Consider the following 6445-nt stretch of genomic DNA (forward strand, 5'->3'; position numbering starts at 1 on the left):
CAATCGGGCTTCGGGCTTGTCCCGGCCCATAGACAGCCTTATAGTGTATGCCCAATATTTTTTCTAAGTTCCAAAACTTGCAGTTTTAATTAACTTCCTATTCACATTTTGTTAGGTTACAAGTTCTCTCAAAACAAAACAAGGGATAGGGATTGTACTATTGATGTGAAGGAGTTAATATCGCTTTTCAAGTTACTAGGTCAAGGAGCGATATGCGAGATTTCAAAGGCGTACGATAATGTTAACTGGGGCTTCCTCAAGGACTTGATGAGGAGGATAGTGTCATAGGCAAATATCGTCCAGACCAATATTTCCAGCCCAAAATCTTTTATTATATATCGAGATATCGACATAAGGGTCGATATCTCTATAAGTTGAATATTAGCGGGAAGAAAGTGGAGAAGAAGAAGAATGGGCACACGTCATCATGTGATTGGAGTAAAGCTAATTAGAAAGGCTATAAAAGGACTAATCCCGGATAGAGAAGATCATTATCTTCTCCACACCAAAAAATTGTAAAACGAGAGAGAGAAAGAGAGAGTTTGTAACCGATACTATCAATCAATAAAACTTGATTCATTTCATCTCAAATTGTAGTCTAATCTCCTAGAGCATTAGTGAGATCTTTAGAGAATCACATCCGACTACCACAGATAGGATGCAGATAGAAATATACCAAGTGAATCAGCACTTGTACAACTTCAGCATCATTCTCAGTATTGGTTATGGAAGCTCTCAGAGTCTCAGCAGGTTAGTCGCAAAGGGCGGAAGCTGTGGGCCTTAATAGAGGGTTCAGACCTGCTCCCAATGAACTTGAGGTGGCTTTGCTTACACACTATTTTTGATAGTTGCCTCAGTCTCACAAATAATGGTAATGGTGTATATTCTGTTGATTTTCAAGGAAGTGTCTGGATTAATTAAAGGCAAATATGACTAAAAGTTCTCTAATAGGTTAGTAAAGTGAACAACTTTGATACTCTTGCTTGCATTATGGGTGGTCTGCGTCTGCCATGCAGTTACTCAGCCAAGTGATGTACTGTAGTTTCAATTAAATTTCATTATTCAAACTTGAAAGACATTGAAAAGTTAGCCTTCAATTCTATAAGAAATTGGGCCGAATTTCGATTCAAAACAACTCTAGAGGACAGTGTTTTGTGATAATCACTCTCAAACCCATTTTCCTCGTCGAAACAACTCACGAACCCAATTTTTTTTATTTTAATAACCCTCATGGACAAATTAAGTTGGTCCAGTCCATTATAATTTTATTAAATACCACTTTTACCCTTTTGTGTGTTAATATATAAATAAAAGATGTTTTCAAAATTAGAAATAAACAACGCGCTCTGGTTTCAATCGATTACATCTTCTTCCTCAACTGAAAATCGAGTGATTTCCTCAACTAAAGGTTTCAATTCATAGCTTCTTCTTCTTGTCATCTAAAAAGGTATATTCAAACTTTGTATTTATAACCTATATGTTTATAGTAATTTGAAATCTTCTATTGATTTTGTTTTGAAATCATCTATTGTTTATAGCAATAATATTATGTGTTGTAATGATGTCTAAAAACGTTAGTTTTTACATCATGTTTTGTTTGTTCATATTTTAGATCGGATCTGTGATTTTGAGATATAATTTGTGTATAGCAATGATATAGTTTTTATATCATGTTTGTTTTGAAAACGCTATTTTATGTACTTTTCTTAATTGAACTTTAGGTTTTGATTTTGCTTTTTGCTATGAACAATTATTGTTCATACGTATTTGTTGTATGAACAATCATTGTTCATACACAAAACAGCTATGAACAACCAATGTTCATAGTTGTTGTAAATACATTTGATCATGCATTTTTTATTATGATTTTGCAGTTTATATGGATCATAGTGTGATTGGAGTTTTTTGCTACAATGGCGGTAGTCTTTCCATTCGTATTGGGTTGGATTCTTCTATTGATGGTGTTGCACAAGAGTTACATGGAAAATGGCTTGATTTGGGATTAAAATGCTATAATATGTGTTTCAACCGTGACAAGAACGATAACTTGATTGAATTTGATGGGGAGTTGCATTATTTGGCTTGTTATTGTTTTGCAAAGAATATTGTAATTGTTGAGATCAGGGTGGTTGTTTGTGTGATTTCGTTGATTACCTTTAGTGGTTCTATTTCTGCAAGTTCTTCAAGTTCATCAAGTTCTTCAGTTGGTGGTGGTGGTGGTGGTGGTGTGGTTGTTGTTCGTAAACCTTACAAATCTGATTTTTGGGCAAAAAACTTTGATGGTGGTTGAAGCTTTAATATTGTAGTGAGTATACTTCAAAAGAGTTTAGATTAAGAGTTGAGGTTCATCCTAAATTGTTTAGAGTTTGAGTGAGAGAGATAGAAAAAGAAAGCTAGACTCTTGAATATTAGAATGATTCTAAGCTAATGAACTTGAAAGCTTTAATTGTTGATTAAAATGACTTGAAAATATGAAAGGAATATTAATTAAAACATTGAAATGAAATAAGCAAACAAGATGAAGATTGAAACAAAGAACAAGTAACAAGTTGATTGAAATAAAGGAAATGAAATAACAAGTTGATTGAAATAAAATAAAATAACAAAAAATTAAAAACATGAATTGAAAAACAAGACAAGAAAAATAAACAAACCAAATGGTTTGAATCCTAAGACAATAGATGAGTTCTCTCTCCTTTGTGTTTTGATTATATACCCCTACTTTTGCCATTTACAGATTTGCCCTCATCCATTTCTAAACTACACACCGACCACTTTCACTTTTGCTTTTGCTTTTGTTTTTTGGTGCCTTCTTGACCAAGATAGGTTTAGGGATAAATCTTCATAATTTTAAATAAGGGCCTCCATATTTGGTCTTCTGAATTAAGGACTTTGACTGTTGACTTTGACTGTTAACTAACCTGAAAAAGGCAGTAAAAGCTATGATGAGTTGTCTTTTCGTTAAGCGTAAGAGGGACTATAATGCAGCAATATACGGGTAATAAAACGCACATTTGGGAGCTGATCACCACCCCCAAATAACATCTTGCTTGTCCTCAAGCAAGGATGAGAGAAAAAAAAATTAAGATCACAAATGAGTGATTTATTATCAGTTATACTAATTTTGTTTCGCAAAGTGTGATTGCATTGACCATATGCAACAAGGTCTGAAACCACTAGGACTTCCCTAGTGGATGAGTTTTAAGCCTCGTGAGAGTTTTCCAGTAAAGGTACTCACAAACTTATTCTATTTAGTACAAAGGGTCTTGTTTCCTTTTTATTCTCAGAAGTTCATACATCTCATTAGCGGTGAATAAGGACAAGCTCCTTTGAACTCAGAATAATGTACAGTAATTTAAGCATCTAAAGATAATTGTATAAAACATGAGCAATAAAATGCAAAAGCAGAGTTGTTTCCGAGGCTTTTGGAGAGCTTCCTTAAGTTAGGTTCTTACAGGGGTGTGTTGCAATCACAACTCTCTGATAGATTCACTCAAGGTTCATTCTCTTAAGTGCGCCAGACACTTATATTCCTCGCATACTCAAATGACGTCCAAAGGAACCGGGGTCAATTGATCACGCTTGCCACTTACTATCACACCATCATATTCCTAATCGAGCTAGATGTCTTTTATTAGGAGTTACGGGGCTAGGGTGATGGTTTAGAAAGAAAAAGGAAGGGAAAAACAAAATCTGATAAGATAAGAAACTAGGTCTTCAAGATACTTTTAACCAGAGAAGAACCTCGTTTTGTTCTTTTGCTTTCGAATTGTAATACATTCTTTTAGCCCTTTGGCTTTGTGACTCCATATGATTTTGAATTTTGGGAGTTCTAACTTTGCTTTAATTTTGATTATTTTGTTTTTGATATTGTCTCCTTTTGATTTTGAACTTTTGGGAGATTCGATTTTTTTGACTCCTTTGGATTTTTAGAGTTTTGGTTTTGGATGTGTATTTCTTTTCTTTTCTTTTTGAAGCAAATAATTGTTCTGTTTTTGTACAAGGTCTTCTCTTCTCTTTTTCTGATAACCATCCAGTTCTCAACTCATCAGCTGGGTAAGCTTTGTATTATGTGTTGTAACGGGTTAGGAATTATTTGGTGAAGAATAAAAAGGCTTTTAGAAAGGGTGAAGGCTCAAGAGGAGTAACTAGAGGAAAATTATATTTTTGGATTTTTAACGTTTATTTGGCTATATCGATCCAAAAAGTGCCTAAATTCCCTCACAGGATATGGCGTGGTGATTAAGCAAGTGGACATGTGGTCTTTCTATCCGGACATCCTTTGTGTCATCACTTAATAATCATTCAGATGAGGCTTTTGGCTAGATTCTCACAGGATATGGAACTTAATTGTTCTAACCTTAGCTTCTGAAACTCACTGCTATATACAAACAAATGCTGATGCATGCCATTCATGAAAAGATGGAGAAACTATTGTACGTATATTAGTCTAAGTACGAAGAACAAGTCCTTACTCTATTGCTATAATGAGACTTCTAAAATTTTTATTCATCATAAAAAAAAAGAAACAAGACTTTTTAATACTAAACGGAAAAATATTTTTGGTCTTTTTTTAAAAAAATTTAGAAAGGAAGAAATATACTATTATATATACTATATAGAAAATGCATAGTTTTTGCAAAATGTTACTATGCCAACTCTATGATAGAACTATGCTTGTCCTCAAAGTATGAAGAGATAATTAAAGAGATTATCATAGAAACATGAGCAAAAATGACGATACACCTGTAGTTTGTTCTTCATGATGGAAATACGCCACCCCCAAATAAGTTTGGGGCTTGGGTTGTTTGATATAGAACGAGAAATATATGGTTTATTATACTATGATTATTTATTCTACTATAAAATCTTTTTAGATTTTTGTATTTTTGAAAACATGCATGAAATATAGAAAATCTAATATGCATGTATGATTATGATTAGACTACGATTGAAGAAATAAAAAGTGTGAAACGTAAAGTATGTAAACAACTATCTATACAGACACATGAAATGTGTGTGTTGTTGTTGTTGTTGTTTTTGTTTTTTTTTTTTTTTTTTTTTTTTTTTAATTTTTTTTGCAATTGTTTTTCTAAATCTAAAGGTATCTCTAACCATATAGAGGTTTTGACAAGAAGATAAAATTATACGTGAATCCGGTATCCTTTTGGTTACTCCAGAGCGTATAATTTTCATTTTTATATCCTCTAGTTTTGAAAACTATGGAGAGATGTTTTAAGATACTCGTATTCAAAAAGCTGTGATTCTTAATGCTAGTTTTTGAAAACAAACCATAATTAACTGGTGATCTTAGGCAACTTTCGTGTTGTCTCTTTATTGAACCCAATCAAGTTAGACTGTGGCTTCAATTATGTGAGTTAGGGGATTTACTGCACAAGTCATGGAATGTCCTGACCCAGGCGAATAACTCGGTGATATAGGTGACCCTTAGTAACACATAATTGATCCTTAAACCGCCCTTAGAAGAATGGAGATTGTGTACTTCTAAGGGTTGGTCTATGTAGAATCAATTGATCGTTTTGAAAAATCACTTAACTATTGATGTATCGAGAATCATCTATTATAAGCTCGGTGAAAACAACAATTTTATTAAAGAAAGAAAGAAACATTTGTTTTTGGCTTTTGGGTTTTTATGTTCCTAATTACTATGACAGAAAAAATAAATAAACTATAAAACTACTAAGAAAAATTACTATGACAAAAGTGATCCTCCCAATAGAAGGTGTTTGAAATTAAGTGATTCTAATTGTGAACCATCCCATGGTTTGGCCTCCTTAGATCTTCCATCTATTGTTTTGCAAGTAGGCAAATCTAGTGAAGAGGACTAGCTCTATTTCTAGATACTCTAGTCTCTCCTCTCCTACTCTCTAGTTAGCCCTAGTTAAAACCATTCCAACCAGAGAGAAAGACGAAGCTCAAAACAATTAGAAATCACCCATAAAAGGAAAAAGTTTTTGAAATCAAGGGCTCCAGCTACTAACCATCCCACGGTATGGTATACCTATGGAAGACGAGACATGTTAAACAACCATGAGAGACAACTGTAAGACACCTTCACTCAATCCCCATCGCCCTCTGCTTTGTTTCATATCTATTCTTTATAGAGGAAAGACTACTTAGCGTCAAAGGTGAGATTGAAAGAAAAATGCTTATGTAAAAATAGAAAATAGGGAAATGAAAATAAAGACAGGAATTGTAAATGATAGGAATAGAAAAGGTATTCTAAAAAGAAGTGTAAAATAAAGAAAAGAAAAATTGTATACTTGCTCCATAGGGGGACACTACTCAAATGACGAGTAAAAGTTCAAACGTGGAATGCACAAGATATACTGTGGACTCAAGGCTCCGACACTTACAACCACACCCTCCAAGTGGAGAGGTCCGGTTACCTTATTAATGTATCCCCTTAAAGCAAAAGATAGAA

This window comes from Coptis chinensis, chromosome 9 (genome assembly GCF_015680905.1).
Source record: "Coptis chinensis isolate HL-2020 chromosome 9, ASM1568090v1, whole genome shotgun sequence".
NCBI classification, from domain to species: Eukaryota; Viridiplantae; Streptophyta; class Magnoliopsida; order Ranunculales; family Ranunculaceae; genus Coptis; species Coptis chinensis.